Here is an 18,532-nt window from a genome sequence, read left to right on the forward strand (position 1 = left end):
AAATAATTTTTATACAATGATAACCATTCATTGACTATCCGTATATGTCATAGTGAGTCTCCTTGCCCAAGAAAAATAACCTTGAAACTATGGATATTTTCACTTTCTTGTTGTACTTTCTTGACATTACTATACGGTACCAAAGCCATTTATGTACAATGTACAAAATACGTAGGAGTACCAAAGCCTCTCTGTGCAATATCTAAGCCTTATTGCGCAATACCAAAGCCTCATTGCGCAATACCAAAGCCTTTTTGTACATTGATAGCCATTTTTTGGCTATTCATGTATGCCATAGTGAGTCTCTGCACCCAAGAAAAATCACATTGACACTATGGCTATCCTCACTTTTTTTTTGTTGTACGTAGGTGTGTATGTGTTAGGGGACTTTTTTCATATTTCCTTGAAAACCCTCAGCTAGCTAGTCACTTGACTAAATGAATAAAAATAAATAAATAAAACTAAAATTTTAATAAACCATGTCCCGTTTGTGTTTAAGTATCTAGTCTTATTAGAGCCTAAATATAGGGGATTTTTTAATTTAGTTATTCATTTAAACAAGTTACATTATTTTTGGCCTAAGTATGCTAATTACATTGGCTCTCCATTTGCATAAATTTTTTAAATCATTGTGCATACCCCTTACTTCATATATAAACCTATTCATACAAGGCTCCCTAAATTTTTGTGTGAATCCACTTCAAGAAATAGGCTCAAAAATACCTTTTAACAAGTGACTCATTTTTATTAGATAATTATTTTTTACATGCATTTTTTGTTTACATCAAGTAAATAAAAATGCATCAATAAAATCAAATGAGCAGCTTGTCTATTAATTCTCCTATATTTTTCATATCTTTTTAAAATTTTTTTATATGTAATTGCCATTATTCTAGATTCCATAAATAGTCTATACACTACCTTGTTTTTTCTCACCATATATAGTAAAAAAAGACATATGATTTGGCTTAATTTTTTGCATCCACCTCCACTCCAAATTTGAAGAAGTAGTAAACATACAAAAGGTAGCCCACAAGCAGAGAAATTTGCTTAGATTTTTCATGATTTTTGGAGCTAATGGCTCCAAGATATAATTTTTTTGGTTGATCCCTAGTTTGCCTACAACTCTAGACAAAGAGTCATCCTAGTCTCTTTCCCTCGTTACACACTTTTTTCACATACACACACCTACTCATCCTCTTCATCCCTAACTTAAACTTGCAAATTCCATCTTCCCGCTCATCTTATTTTTCGTTTTTTCTCCCTTCGTACTTCCATAACTTCAAAACTATGTTTCTACACGTATATACTCCTATATCTATCTAAAATCACTTCCATCTTACCATTATCTCTTCATCCCTAACTTAAACTTGCAAGTTCCATCTTCCCGCTCATCTTCTTTTTCGTTTTTTCTCCCTTCGTACTTCCATAACTTCAAAACTATGTTTCTACACGTATATACTCCTATATCTATCTAAAATCACTTCCATCTTACCATTCTCTCTTCATCCTTCCCAAAATCATTTAAAATCACCAAAAAATATCAAGGCTAACCTCTATAAATGGGATATTTTCAATGTAAAGTGCCTAATGTTTCTACTTCAATGTGACTTCACCGACAACTACAAGCTACGAGGAGGATTAGATTTACTAACCACTTCATTCAACAATGTACATAGGTGAAATTTATCACTTAAAAAAAAAAAAAATTCACACACTCTGTGATTTCTCGTCCCTTTTGAGGACTAAGCCATTGTAAATTTCCATGTAATACGCTTTGTATGTATATCTTAGTTATCTCTCAAGTTAGTAACCTACTAACACAAATATCATATGTTAGAAAACACCTTACCTCAACACATGTACATAATGAAATTGTTGTGTGTATGTGTGTGTGTGTGTGTGACTCTCTAATTTCATCTTCTTCTACCATCAATAATGCCCTTATTTTGAGCCCACATCTATGACTCAAGTAGACAAGGGAAACCCGCCATATTTTGATATTCAACTCTTCTTGAAAATTTTGTCTTACATAGCATCACAACATTATGTGCATGAGGAGAGACTAGGTGTAGTTACCATATTGTGAGTTTCATACATTGGTGCACAATAGTTTTTGATGCTACATATGGAAAGTGAGAGAGAGTGAGTACCACATCACAAAATCACTATTGTACATACTCTTCCATCATCAATAGAATTGAGGTTTAGTGCTTCAAAGATGTCATTTAGCTTTTAAATCTTCCTCTATCCACGTGCAACACGGTTTGGTGAATTCAAGGTGATTTGTATCTTCAAACTTATATTATTTGATCATGTTTGTGAAAGTGTTCACATTGTCTCATGGTTTTGGAAACTTCTCACCACCATACCCTCTTATCCATTGTAAGAGGGTATGGTGGTGAGAAGTTTCCAAAACCTTGAGACAATGTGTATGTGATGGCAATGTTTTTACTAAATGCTAGTTTAGTTCTATACAAACTCCATGATAGAATCATAACAAAAAACATCACTTTGCAAGTTACAAACTATGTATTACACAAGCTCCATCTCTCTCTCTCTCTCTCTCTCTCTCTCTCTCTCCCCTTCCTCTTTTCTCTACATCTTTCTTGCTCCAATTTGTATGCATATTAGTGTAAGATTGTTTGTATGTGTTTTGTTGTGCCTCTTTTGGTTGTGATGAGAAATCTCTTGCTTCCTAGCTTGTATCTCATAACTAGGTGGTGTACCTTTTCTTATTTGGGTTTGGTTACATGTTTGTTATTATTTTTTGTGTTTAAGGTCTCTTCTCTTGTTGCCCGCTTCTGTAGACCGTCCTATTGGAAGGCAAAAGATGCACATCATTATTAGCACTAAGCAACAATTTTAGTGTGTAATTTGTTGAATTTTAGGTCCTTTTAGGCTAGACAAAATAAATGCATGAATGAAACCTTTCATCTTACCTCTCATTAGGTACGACTTTATAAAATAAAAAAAAAGTTCTATTTTAAGCATTAGATCATGCATAGACCATGGATAATAGACCAAGAATAGAGATTTATCGTTTTTACTTTACATTACGTATTAGGATTATCATTACAGTTAGTAGGAAGATCCATTTTCAACAACATATAACTTTTATATTTGGTACTCAAAGAATAGGTAAAATTTTGACATTAAGAAAAATGACATTTGGCTTAGGACCTCAATTGAAATAGTTTTAAATTAAAAAATATATTTCTTTTTTTAAAGAATAGTTTGCATCCACAATGTTTTGCTAGGTTACAAGCTATTCCAAAATTAAAAAAAAAGAGATTTTTTAAAGAGATATTTTTTTTTCTCTTTTTTGGAGAGCCTGGTGAGTATGCTGAGCTATTTTAAGAAAATTTTAGAATTGCTTGCCATATAAAAGGGGTGGTAGATGACAAGGAGTGCTTAAACATGTTTGAGGTAGCTCTTAGAAAAGACGGTAGTACTTGGTTTTTCTCTTTGTTTTAGGAAGTTAGGAGAATCTATAAAGATGTTTTGGATCACTTCAAGGAATACTTTTTTAAACCCCAAAAATCTCAAATATTATGGAAAGACATTGTTGCTCACAAGCAAAAAGACTTAGATGACTACTACACCTACAAGTTGGAGTTTCTACGTTTTTGGGATGTGTGGATAAAGTATGCTGCTAAACCAAGGACGGTGCATAATTTAGAAAAAGGAAGAGACTCATATCTAGGCCTATTTTCCACACTCAAGGTAAAAATATAGGCAAGTTTGAGTTTCCTATACGTGACGGCAATCCTAGTTTTGACAACATCAAACATGTCAAGTGCATTCAAAGAGAGCTTTTGGTAGAGGTTCCTAGACTTAAGGAGACAACACAAGAACCAACTTGTAAAGATATGTTTGAGGTAATGACTGAGGTAATTGAAAATTTGAATGAATCTTTAAGCAACATATTAATTCACCTTGCATAAGCTGTAGATCCCAATCCCAAGGGTCAAACAAACAAAGCCGAGGAATGAGAGCCACGACCTCATCTTATTGCAGTGTTGTAATTGTCGAGAGTATGGGCAACATAATTGTGCTTGGCCCTATGGGGAACTGGGGAGACTTAACTTGAACTATCCAATGTTAAATATAGAGGAAGGTACAAGTCAAAAATTCATACTTTTGCAGGGAAAGGTACAAGTCAAAAAAGGTACGAGTCAACAAACAATCATTTTGTAGAGATTGAATGCAACGAGAACTCAACAATGAGGAGGAATAGAAGGAGTTCCACCCTTTCTGGATCCAAATGTGCATATAGTAGAGGTGACCAAGTCAAATGAGGTGGATATGAAAGAAAATGGCATCAAGCCTGGCCATGAAAAATGTAAGAAAAAGGAAGGAGTAACATCACACAATGACCATGGACAAGGGAAGCAAGCGAAGGAGATCAGAAAATCAAGAGGACCTGATGCCGCATCAACCTTCAAGACTTTGCTCTTGGATATGATATGATTCATACAAAATTTTGGAAGACATGAGAAGTAAAGATCTTGAAATCTCATGGCTTCATTGAAGCTTGCATTATGTCCATAAGTTAAGATGGAGTTAACAAAGACAATTAGCACTACGAGAATGATAAAAGAGAATGTGCATGTTGTAAAGATTGCAGAAGATGATGAATGGGGACATTACACATATGCTAGATTATTACATCAAAGGAAAGTTGGTTAGGAAGGGTCTATTGGATGGGGATGCACAAATTTGTATCATGACAGAGGGCCTCATGCAAAGACTAGGCATGCAAATCTATGAGACACCTCAAATTAATCAAAAACAAAATTATGAACAATAGCAAAGCTAGATGCCTAAGGATTTGTAAAAATATTTTTTTGGGGACTTTTGGAATTAAGAAGGTGGGTTGATTTCCATGTTACATCTACCAAGGAAAATGGCTATCCATTTATCCTAGGAAGTCCATGGCTAATGAAAATGTGACCTTTATAGGATTGAGAAAGTGGAGAGTTGTCTTTGATATGAAGGAGAAATGTCAAGAAGAACTCCATGAAGAATCATCTCAAAATGAGACGGAGGAAGATTGGGCTGATAGCACCTCATACCTAGAAAGTAGCAACAATATTACTCAAGAGGATTCCTCCATTGAAGTCATGGGGATAAGATTTAGGCAAAATAACAAAGATACCTCTTGTCAAGGCTTGGAGGAGGGAGGCGTTCAAGAGAACCAAGGTTTACAAGATGAAGGAATGCTAGCGGTATGCTTTCAAAAACACGTACAAGGGAAGAAAGAGAGGAATTTAGATGTGTGCTAGGAAATTTTTATAGGTTTTTTTTACCAAAAACTACATAGACGTACATGGAGTAGATGATAATCAACAAAAGATTGAGTTAAATCTTGACGCCACATCTACAACACAAAAACTACAAAGGCTAGGAGTCATCAAGGAATAGGCTCTACTAAAAAAGATGAGAAATCTTTTACCTGTAGGGTTTATCTATCCGGTGGAGAATTTAGAGTGTTTATCTTCCTTCATTGTGACTTCCAAGAAGAATGGCAAGTCGCGAGTATGTATTGACTATTGGCCACTCAATGAGGCAACCCATCGAGATCACTTTTCTCTTCCATTTCAAGATGAGATACTAAATGAGGTAGTTGACCATGAGAAGTACATTGTGTGTGATGATGTTTTTCAAATAAAGATTTCATTAGAGGATCAATGAGCAGTACACTGCATGTGCTATTTACTCAGGCTGTTTTCAAATAAGAATTGCATTGGAGGATTGATTGAAAATAGCCTTCATCACTCCTTGGGGTTGCTTCGCTTTTAAAGTCATGCCATTTGGATTGACAAAAGCTCCAACAAATTATCAACGCTTCATGAACATGGCATTTCAAGAATTCTTTGAGAAGTCTATAAGAGTGTTCATTGATAATATCTGTATTTATAGCTCTAAATCATTGCACCTACAAAAGGTAGAAGAAGAATTGAAGAAACTCAACGAGATGGGAGGTCAACCGAATCTCAAAAATTATCATATAGGTGAGGATGAAGTGATATTGCTTGGTCAAAAAGTTTCCTTCAAAAGCATTGAGGTTGATCCTTCAAAGGCAAAGGCTCTTATTGAGTTACCATCCCCCAAGAGTCTCAAGGAGGTCATTTCCTTCATTCAAAAGGAGAATTACATGTCACCCTTCATTCAATTAGCCTCAAAAGAGTATTTTTGTAACATTAAATTCATTTAGTTAGAATTAACAACAAAAATGTCTCCTTGTTGGGAGTACACATATTTTCTTACCTCTATCGTTGACAAGAAAACAATTGGTGTTGTATAATAAGATCCCCATAGTACCAGGATGTGACCACCTAAAAGCATACCCAATGCAATCATCTTGTTCTTTGATGGAGCTTTTAGAAATGCCACATTTAAAGCAAGGGGACCAATGGCATTGTTCAATCCAAGTGATGAAGTGGTTATGAGGGAGCATGTTCAATAGGGAAAAATTGAAGCGGACTATGACATTTTACTTCATGTCTTGAAGATGTGTCTAGCTCAAAAGATACAATGTCTCATGGTAAAAGGGAATGCACTTCTCATTGTGAAATAGATTCTAGGCATTTTGGGCCTGCAAGAATGAAATAATAAAGAAAAAACTTTATGTCATCCATAGGTTGTTTAATCAATTTGAAGAGGTGCAATTGTGTCATATTCCTAAAAAACAAAACGAGAATGTCGATTTACTTGCACAACAAGCTATCGCACGTGCTGACAAAGAAGTGTAGGTCATTATGGTGCCAAAAAATGTCAAGCAACCAACTAACCATACAATAGATTCATTGGCTCCCATTGTTGGCTACATTTTGGAGGGCGAGTTTTCACAAGGATTCACAAAGGCTCAGAAGAGGAGGCTCATGAAGAAGGCAAGTTCGTATCTTTTCCTAGAAGGCTCCCTCCATCAAAGAGGAAAGGGCCAAGTGTGGAGAAGAGTACCAACAATTTCGGAAATCATGTGGTGATTTGCATGAGAAAGAATGCGGTGGTCATTTTGCCCAAGAACTACTGTAAAGAAGATTTTTCTTGTTACGGGGTATGATTAGCCAAGCTTGCATGTTGATATTTGACATTGGAGTATAGAAGCTGTCACAATTTTGAGGTAAATGGAAATAAAAGGCTAGTGCATGGTCCAAGGCAATTGGTTCTCACAAATGGACCCTTTAAAAAATGGGACATTGATTCTATGAATTCACTACCCAGAACAAAAAATGGTAAACTAGTGACTGTAGACTATATGACTAGGTGGGTGGGAGCACAAAGTGTAGCAAAAGGTAAATGTGAGCAGGTTTATCTACACTCATATTTTTTGTAGATTTGACATATCTTTCGAGATAAAAGCTCCACATTATGTAAGTTTTGTTGTTTGACTCATATGTGCAAACTAATTAAAGATGATGGTGGGATACAAATGAAAGATCACAATGAGCCAACAAAGATCACCATGAATTTGGAACCACTTTCATTGGAAAAGAGGCCTTTTGATGATACATGAATGTACCATTATCTAGAGGGAGGACTAAATGATAGCAATTTCTTAGCTATTCATATATACCATAGTGAGCCTATTCACCCAAGCAAAATCACCTTAACACTATGGCTATCCTTACTTTTTCATATCTCCTTAAAAATCCAGAGCTAGCTAGTTAGTTGGCTATATGAACCAAAAAATATATTTTGAAAAAACTATTATGTCCAATTTGTGTATAAGTATTTTATCTTATTAGGACCTAGATATAGAGAATTTTAAATTTTTTGTATTTATTTAAATAGTTTTTCTTAGACATGCGTTATTTTTGGCGTAAGTATGCCAATTATATTGACTCATCATTTGCAATAATGTTTTTACCATTATGCAGCCCCCCTACTTCATAAATATATCTATTCATGCAAGCTTGCCTAGATTTTGGTGTCAATCCACTCTAAGAAATATGCACAAAATAAATTTTTAGTCAATCATTTATTTATTTTAGACACTTATTCTTTACATCTATTTTTCTTTACATCAACAAGCAAATAAAATTATATCAATAAAAACAAGTAAGGGTCTCCTTACTTGATTTCTCTATATTTTTTTATGTCCTTAAAAAGAAACTATATTTATATAAAGATGCCATTGTTCTAACTTCTATGAATAGTCTATGCATTAGCTTTTTTTTTTTTACCATGTATATGTTTTTTATTTGAGAATAATTTCTCTCCATACATGTGTTCATAGTCTCTTGAGTGTCATGTCCATGTTATGCTCTCATGCATGGAGGGGCCATTCTTGAGCCTTTTGAAAGTTCAACTAAAGGGGGAGCCACTACAAGACTTTTTGTAGTGGAAAAGGACACATGGTTTGGCTAAATTGTTTGCTTTCACCTCCACTCCAAATTTAAAAAATGGTCAGTATACAAATAGTAGTCCAAGAGCTCAATAGTTTGCAAAAAACAAATTTGTGATTTTTGGAGCTCATGACTTTGAATTATGATTTTCTTAGTAGACCCTAGTCTGCCCACACCTTCACACAAGGAGTCATTCTAGTCTCTTTCACCCCTTACATACTTCCACATACACACACCTACTCATCCTCTCCACCCCTCGCTCAAACCTACAAATTCCATCTTCGCTCTCATCTTCTTCTCCATTTCCCCCCCCTCCTTACTTCCATAGCTTCAAAACCACGTAGCCATACACATATGCACTCATATATGTTTCTACAATGAATTCTATCTCACCATTCCCTCTTCAAAATCACCAAAAAATCTCAAGGATAACCTCTATGGAAAATGGGATATTTTTAGTGTCAAGTGCCCAATGTTTTTAGTTCAACGCAGCTTTGTGAGTAAATGCAAGCTATGAGGGGACCAAATTTACTAACCGTTTCATCCACTACTGTACATAGGTAAAATCACTACAAGAGATCAACTCAATACTGATGGTAAATTATGGTAAATTATCAACGTTGATGGCGGATGTAGTTATATTGTGAGGCTAAATCTGGAGGGAGACCCAAGTTTTGAAAATAATGATTTTTGAATTCGGACGATGATACCAACACTACTATTGAGACGGTGATACAGAAGATAGTATCGACACTCTTACCAATTTGCATATCGATGGTTATACCAATGTCACCTGCAAAAACAAAATTCGTGGCTTCTCTTACGTTTTTCACCCCATTTTCTAAAATCTCTCTTGCTCTGCTCCTTCTCTTTTGCTTCAGATCTAGTGTAGTGGGGCTTGTCAAGCTGGATATCCACTCATATAATCTCTTGCATCAATAAGGTAAGAGTTTTTTTGAGATATATGCTAGATTTCTTCGTTTGTGTGTGTGTTTGTGTGTGTGTGTGACATTGTGCGTGTGCGTTTTTTTTTTTTTTAAACACATTCATTCTCTCATGTTTTTTGTGCTCATACAAGCTGCATGTGAGTGCTCTATCCTTTTTTTTCTTCTCTTGTATACATACATACACATCCAAATATTTAAACACACAAATAAATAAAATTACACATATTAAACATAATTAAACACACTATGCACACACATAAATTTTCAAAGAAAATAGAAATATAATTTTGCTATTCATAAAATTTGATTAAATATTATCATTCACAAAAGAATGTAAAAAATTTGGAAAAAAAAGAATATTTTCATTTATGTTAATTTTTAATTAGTTTTTTAATTTTATTTAGATCAATTTATAGTTAGTTTTTATTTTGATTTAAAATAATTTATGTTTAATTGTTTTAATTTGAAAATTTATATGCGATATTGTACTTTCAATCAAATCGTGACATTTTTTAGGTGCTGTAAATGTTAGTGTTAGATTAATTAGAATATTGTAGCTAGGTTTTAGTGCAAAGTTTTAATTACACTTGATTATCTTCATACGTTTGGTCATCATAATACGTCTATGTTAAATTATTAAGATTTGGAAGTTAGGTTTAGGTTTAGGTTATAGTGTTAGGTTAAATTATCGCTCAAGGTAAAGCGGAATTGCTATGTCGGCCACTCGTAGTTGGCTTTGTAAAGACAATTGGGATGTTTCAACCCGCTTAGGGTTAGCCGATCGTGTAGGTTCTAGTTCTTTGCAATTTGGCTATTTCATGCCACTTAGGATACATTAGCTGCTTAGGATTTGGCCTCTCTAAATTGGGTTAGTGTTGTATTACTTTATCCATTTAAGTAATCCGCTTAGTGTACGTCGCTTAAGATAAGAAGTTAGGCCGTTTTAGTCTGCTTAAGGTTTATTGCTTAATTAGGGTTAGCCGTGTAATTAGGTATTAGTTAACGGTCTTCGATTCGTAATTTGACTATTTTAGGTTGTTTAGGACTACCCGATTAAGGTTAATTAGCGGATTTTGATTTGGCCGCTCTAAATTGGCTTAGTGTCACATTACTTTAGCCATTTCAGTAATCTAGTTAGGGTATGCCGCTTAGGGTAAGCGATTGGTCTATGTTAAGTCGCTTAGGGTTAGTCACTTAGGACTTGACGCTTAGGGCTAGCTGCTTAGGTGTTAGTACTTTGCATTTTGGTTGTTTCAGATTGCTTAGGGCCAGTCTCTTAGGGTTAATGGCTTAGGGTTTGGCCGCTAATAGATGGCCATTTTTACGGTGTTATGGTAGGCTATGTAAAGCCACTTAGGTTAGGTTGCTTCGAATTAGATTAAGGTAGCATTTAGCCATGTCAATCCGCTTAGGGCTAGCTGCTTAAGGTTAGCGGCTTAGCTTAGGCCATTCTAGTTTGCTTAGGGCTAGCCACTTAGGTTTATGCCATTTCATTCTGCTTAGAGCTAGCCGCTTAGGTTAGGCATTTTCAATCTGCTTAGGGCTAGTCACTTAAGGTTAGCAACTTAAGATTTGGCCGCTAATAGATGGCCGTGTTTAAGGTATTAAGGTAGGCTTTGTAAATCTGCTTAGGTTAGGTTGCTCCAAATTAGATTAGGAGAGTGTATAGCCATTTCAATTCACTTAACACTAGCCACTTACGGTTAGTGGCTTAGGGTTAGCAGCTTTATGTTTGGCCGCTAATAGATGATCGTGTTTGGATGGTTAGGGTAGGTTGTGTAAAGCCACTTACGTTTGGCCGCTCCAAATTAGGTTAAGGTAGCATTTAGCCATTTCAATCCGCTGACGAAGGAAATTTGGAATGGCGGCCTCTACACCAAAACAAACTTCATTGCGCCACAAGGGAAATGAGATGAGGGCACCACCTAGTCTTGGAAGCGTGGACTAGGACCGCTACACAAAGAGAGAGAGAGAGAGAGAGAGAGAGAGAGAGAGAGAGAGAGAGAGAGAGAGAACTATCACTATGAATGAAGCATTAACCTTAGTGTGTGTACAAGGAATGGATAACTTCAAGCACTCCCAAACACAAATAGCATGTAGATTACTAAACAACAACTCAAGAATTAGCCAAAATCACATCAAGCACTCTCACACACACATAAAAGATCTCTCTTAATTAACATGAGTAAGAAGAGGGGAGGTTACTAGCATAAAACAATTTGCACTCTAGAATGTGCAAGAATAGAGTGAATGAATGAGCTTTATGGGCTCATGATGAGTGATACAAAGACTCAATGGGTCTGAGGGATACTTGAAATTACAAAGGGAGGGGCCTCTTTATATAGGAAAGAGAGTGATTAGGAGTGAGGTTAAGATCCAAGTGCAATTTGTACAAATGAAGCTTGATTAGGGACATTCAACCAATGAAGAAGCTCCTTCCAAGTGATTTGTTGACCAATTTGCAACTAATTGGCTCCATCATCACTTGTGTTGTCTTCACTCCTTCCTCCATAGCTCGAGTCCAAGAGCTTCCTTATTTTAAAATGTAAAGAATCTACATAAAATCAATGCATATCTAGTAATAATAGAAAGGGGTTGAATGAGAACTTATGAATTACAACAAGATTAAGCATGATTTGAGAGGTGATTAGAAAAGGAATTTGTGATGGTTTTTTGAGCTTGAGAGAGAGGAGGAAGGAGGGGAGGGTGAGAAGACTAATGGCTGATTTTTAGAGAAGGTCTCAATGTGGAAAAGGAAGGGTGTGTGTGTAAAGGTAGAGGGGGTGGTCTCCACCACAGTTGAAAAAAATGGCGTCCGCCATTTTGGCCATATCTCCTAGACTGTAGATGCAAAAATTATAAAAAAAAATATGGTCAAAATCTTTAGCTCATCAGCTACAACTTTGATGAAGACAACTTTTCTTAGATCGGAGTGGAAGTATTTTTTAAAAATCCAGCAAAATCATGTGTCTGTTTCCTTCCTTTACCAGGTCTTCCATTTGGGTCCCATCTGTTTGAATCATCATATGGCTCCAAAGCCATGATGATATGAGCCACTCATGACCCTTGAATCATGGGTGCATGGCTCCACAACCACATCATATCTTTTTTTTTCACATTTACATATTTTCCCTTCCCTTTACCACTAGGTTCTCACTCTACCTTTCACCTTCGGTGAACTAGTCAAGAAAAAATTCCCATCAAATCATTTTTTGAATTTTCCAAGAGGTTGCTTTCACTCTTTCTTTTATTGTAAACCTCTAGAAGCAAGGAAAACCAACAAAATATAGTAAACAAAAATTTGTGATAGGCTCGGATCATAGCCCCCCCAAACCTGGCTAGGGGTACTTATGCCTCTAGCCTACTTTCTTTGATCTTGGGCTGACCTTATCCTGATGTGATAAGGCTTTAAACGCCATCCATTTGTCCTGGTCTTGTGCACTTTACCATCAATGTCTTGAAGTATGTAAGAGCCATTTTTGAACTTTTTGGTGACCAAGAACGGGCCTTCCCATTGAAAAAGAAACTTTCCATCCTTACGAGTGTCGAAGCGATTGTCATATCGAAGCACGAGAGATCCCTTTTTGATGTCTTTGGATGCTAGCTTTTTGTTGAACTTTTCTCTGCGCTTCTCTGCTTCTTCAGAATAGTGGTTTATGGCTTCTTCACGATCCAATTGCAACCTCTCTAGATCCATGATCCTTTGATGTACTTTCTCCTTTTGAGAGCCTACCTGGCTACCCAATATTCGAAGACTTGTTAACTTCACTTCAATGGGCAAAAGAGCCTCCTTTCCATACACCAAATGAAAGGGTGTGTACCCTAATGCGGTTTTGAAGGAGGTTCTATAGGCCCATAGAGCTCCATTCAGGTGTTTGTCCCAATCTTGGCGCTGGCATGTACCTGTTTGGTGAGAATTTTGCAAAGGGAATGAAACCTGTGATTTCCTACGAGCTGTCCCGCATAATGCGGGCTGGAAACCACCTGTTTAGGCCCGATTTCGGCAGCATAACTGTACTAAGATGCTTAACAGACAATATCCCCACACAATAGGTGACTTTTCGGACGTGTACGGACACTTGCAAAACTTGGCGAATCTGCAGCACACTGAATTCTCTGTTTTCTGCCGTGAAAATGCGCCAAATCACCTCTACAGCGGTCCCCTTGCGTCCCTAGACCTCCTGGGGGTATTAGGGACTGTTTAGGGCCGAAACCCTAAACACAAAAATACATAGCAGGCTGTAATTCCCTGTTTTGGGCTTCGTTTCGCGAGCCGGTCACATCCGTAGCAAGTCCTCGAGCTCCCGCACTTGTAGGGCTACTTGCCCTTTGAATTGGACGAGATTTCTCACGTGAAACCTCTCCGAATTCACCTGTACCTGCGGGGAATTAACAACTAGCTAATCTAGTACCTGTGCAAGAGGCTCTTGCCTCGGCAATCGCGCATGAACCCACACAACTGTACATAGGTCAATTGAAAAGCCCTCTTGTGGGGCATCACATAACTGCACGTAGGGGAGAGAGAGAGCAGTGAGTAGTGTGCAGGTCATCATTCCTAGCACCACACTGTACATAGAGTGGAAAGCAAGCACTCCATAGCTCTTAACCTGTGTGACAGAACTCCCAAAATGAGCCTCCCAGCTATAAATTCAGCGCTACCTTCTTTTTTTGAGGAAAGTCCATTAAAATGCGCCACTTGGCACGATTACAAGCATTTTCCCGTTTCGGGGTTGCCGCCTAAAAATCTACCGAGTGGTTGCCCAGTTGACTTTGCAGCAGAGTTGTAAAATGTTCCCCTTGTCATTCCGAAAGTAATGACACGTACACATTTCATGGCCCAAAATAGCAGTTCTATAAATTTTACGAGATGCTTCCGTCGGGCTCCCACTTGTCTCTTGACCATCTATCCCCATTGGGATGGCATCCAAAAAATGTGGCCCAATTGTCGGTATTTTCCTCTGGTGATCCCACCTTGACTTTTTGCCTTTATTGAGTTCACTTCCTAGTATCCACCAACTTGCTAAGTGCGACGGGGGGACCTACATGATCTTGACTGAGCCTAGACACCCTCTTCCTATACGAAATTCAATGCCGACCCACCTCCCGTCTGTGGGTGAAACTATCGTTCACATTGGCGATATAATGTCCGACCATTTGCAACAGGTCTTAAAAATAAAACAAAAATCATTGGAAAGAAACCAACAACTAAGGTTAGCCGTTGCCATGTCCTCGTGACATAGTTAACAGTTGCGACGTCCTCGTGACAGCGTGTCGTCTCTCTCTCTCTCTCTATTAGTTCAGTTGTTATTGAAGTGCTAAAAGTCTGTTCAGTCTGGTCTTTTCTATTGGCACGTGGTGCCTGTCTTGTGACAGCATGCTTTTAAACAATTGGATTGTAATTGCTTCTACATATAAGGAGAGCCTTCAAGAGCTCAGTTTGGGTTTTGCAATATACTCATTGGCTTCGTGCTCACCACGCAATCACTCTATAACAGACTGTAGCTGTGAGGATCCTTGATAAAAAAAGAACTTTGTTTTATCAAGCACTCAAGAGTTGTTCTTTCTAATTTTCAATATTTTATGAAGGGTGAGTGCAAAGTGGATGGCTAGTGTACAATTTTACACGGGGTCTACTTTGCATAGTGGAAGCTTGCTTTACTGAGTGCTCAATGTTGCATACTTCACGAGTAACATAGAGGGCAGTGTTGTTGAAAGAGTCCTTTTGCAAAAAGGGACTTTAGCTACACTCCCCACAAGAAACCACGAAGGGTTAGTTTTATTGAAAGAGAGACTTTTTGTAGAAGACTAGCTTTGTCTTGGGCAACCAACCAGACACAGACTCCAAGCCAAGAAGTAAAAGTTCCAGATGAGAACCAACTCTTTGATATAGAGATATACCAACTTAATTAAGATTTTTGACCTTTATTTATCTCTTCTAACTAAAATGTCTATTGACCTTAATGGTTATTGTTTTTGGATTTTCCTACTGACGAAGGAAATTTGGAATGGCGCCCTCTACACCAAAACAAACTCCATTGCGCCACAAGGGAAATGAGATGAGGGCACCACCTAGTCTTGGAAGCGTGGACTAGGACCGCTACACACACTCAGAGAGAGAGAGAGAGAGAGAGAGAGAGAGAGAGAGAGAGAGAGAGAGAGAGAGAGAGAGAGAGAGAGAGAGAGAACTATCACTATGAATGAAGCATTAACCTTAGTGTGTATACAAGGAATGGATAACTTCAAGCACTCCCAACACAAATAGCATGTAGATTACTAAACAACAACTCAAGAATTAGCCAAAATCACACATCAAGCACTCTCACACACACATAAAAGATCTCTCTTAATTAACATAAGTAAGAGGAGGGGAGGTTACTAGCATAAAACAATTTGCACTCTAGAATGTGCAAGAATAGAGTGAATGAATGAGCTTTATGGGCTCATGATGAGTGATACAAAGACTCAATGGGATTGAGGGATACTTGAAATTACAAAGGGGGGGGCCTCTTTATATAGGAAAGAGAGTGATTAGGAGTGAGGTTAAGATCCAAGTGCAATTTGTACAAATGAAGCTTGATTAGGGACATTCAACCAATGAAGAAGCTCCTTCCAAGTGATTTGTTGACCAATTTGCAACTAATTGGCTCCATCATCACTTGTGTTGTCTTCACTCCTTTCTCCATAGCTCGAGTCCAAGAGCTTCCTTATTTTAAAATGTAAAGAATCTACATAAAATCAATGCATATCTAGTAATAATAGAAAGGGGTTGAATGAGAACTTTTGAATTACAACAAGATTAAGCATGATTTGAGAGGTGATTAGAAAAGGAATTTGTGATGGTTTTTTGAGCTTGAGAGAGAGGAGGAAGGAGGGGAGGGTGAGAAGACTAATGGCTGATTTTTAGAGAAGGTCTCAATGTGGAAAAGGAAGGGTGTGTGTGTAAAGGTAGAGGGGGTGGTCTCCACCACAGTTGAAAAAACTGGCGTCCGCCATTTTGGCCATATCTCCTAGACCGTAGATGCAAAAATTATTAAAAAAAATATGGTCAGAATCTCTAGCGCATGAGCTACAACTTTGATGAAGACAACTTTTCTTGGATCGGAGTATTTTTTAAAAATCCAGCAAAATCATGTGTTTGTTTCCTTCCTTTACCAAGTCTTCCACTTGGATCCCATCTGTTTGAATCATCATATGGCTCCAAAGCCATGATGATATGAGCCACTCATGACCCTTGAATCATGGGTGCATGGCTCCACAACCACATCATATCTTTTCTTTTCACATTTACATATTTTCCCTTCCCTTTACCACTAGGTTCTCCCTCTACCTTTCACCTCCGGTGAACTAGTCAAGAAAAAATTCCCATCAAATCATTTTTTGAATTTTTCCAAGAGGTTGTTCTCACTCTTTCTTTTATTGTAAACCTTTAGAAGCAAGGAAAACCAACAAAATATAGTAAACAAAAATTTGTGATAGGCTCGGATCATAGCCCCCCCAAACCTGGCTAGGGGTATTTATGCCTCTAGCCTACTTTCTTTGATCTTGGGCTGACCTTATCCTGATGTGATAAGGCTTTAGACGCCATCCATTTGTTCTGGTCTTGTGCACTTTACCATCAATGTCTTGAAGTCTGTAAGAGCCATTTTTGAACTTTTTGGTGACCAAGAACGGGCCTTCCCATCGAAAAAGAAACTTTCCATCCTTACGAGTGTCGAAGCGATTGTCATATCGAAGCACCAGAGATCCCTTTTTGATGTCTTTGGATGCTAGCTTTTTGTTGAACTTTTCTCTGCGCTTCTCTGCTTCTTGAGAATAGTGGTTGATGGCTTCTTCACGATCCAATTGCAACCTCTCTAGATCCATGATCTTTTGATGTATTTTCTCCTTTTGAGAGCCTACCTGGCTACCCAATATTCGAAGACTTGTTAACTTCACTTAAATGGGCAAAAGCGCCTCCTTTCCATAAACCAAATGAAAGGGTGTGTACCCTAATGCGGTTTTGAAGGAGGTTCTATAGGTCCATAGAGCTCCATTCAGGTGTTTGTTCCAATCTTGGCGCTTGGCATGTATCTGTTTGGTGAGAATTTTGCAAATGATTCCATTTACCTTTTCCACCAAGCCATTGCACTGAGGGTAGTAAGGAGTAGAGTGTTGATGCTGAATATTTAGCTTCTGCATGAGTTCTCCTACCAAGTCTGCTCTAAACCCTGGTCCTCTATCAGATAGTATTTCAAGAGGGGTGCCAAACCGGCAACAGATGTGGTCAAAGATGAACTGACTCACATCCTTAGCAGTAATTCTATTGGTTGGAATAGCCTCAGCCCATCTAGTCATGTAGTCTACTCCCATAATGATGTACTCTTTACCTGACTGAGTGCGTGGTAGAGGTCCTATGGCATCAATTCCCCACTTCTCAAAGGGCCCATATACCTTTATTGGGTTTTGAGGTTCAGCTATGAGCCGTCGTGGTCCTGCTTTCTGACATTCATCACATATTTGACACCAGTATTTGACATCACGATGAAGACTTGGCCAAGTAAACCCAGCTTGTAGAACCTTTCTACTAGTGATGTCGTGTGCAAAGTGTCCTCCGCACACATCATCGTGACAAGCTTTTAAAATCTCTTCAATTTCACTCTTCAAAGGCACTCTCCTAAGCACACCATCCTTACCAAGACAATACAAATTATCATTTACTATGCGATACCTGGTAGCTTTCCTAGCTAACCATCGCCTTTCCCTTGCATTCATGTGTTTAGGAGCCTCTCCTTGCTCCAAAATGTGCATAATATCTTCTAAGTCCTCCTTTCCTTGCTGAAGTGGAAGTTGTATGGTCACTGCTCCCACTATTGACTCATTTAACTTCGATGATGCTAGGTGGTCAGCCTCCTTGTTCTGGTCTCTTGGCACATGATGTACTTGTGCCTCCCTAAATCTCCTCATAAGAGCTTTGGCTTATCTCATTTTAGTAGAGAGATTGGAATTTTTGCAAGCCCATGTACCTTGCATTTGCCTTACCAAAAGCATGGAGTCACCAAAAGCATTTAATCTCTCAATTGAATTATCCAGGAACCAACAAAGGCCATGAATTAGAGCTTGATATTCTGCTTCATTGTTGGAGTGGACATCTTCTAGAGTGATCCCTTCACCATGGATCCTCTCTCCCAATGAGATAAGACCACAATGCCTGCAGCTACCTTATCCTTGGTTCTCTTGTATGCTCCATCAAAG

This window comes from Adiantum capillus-veneris, chromosome 6, assembly GCF_014529385.1.
Source record: "Adiantum capillus-veneris isolate H3 chromosome 6, ASM1452938v2, whole genome shotgun sequence".
Taxonomy (NCBI): domain Eukaryota; kingdom Viridiplantae; phylum Streptophyta; class Polypodiopsida; order Polypodiales; family Pteridaceae; genus Adiantum; species Adiantum capillus-veneris.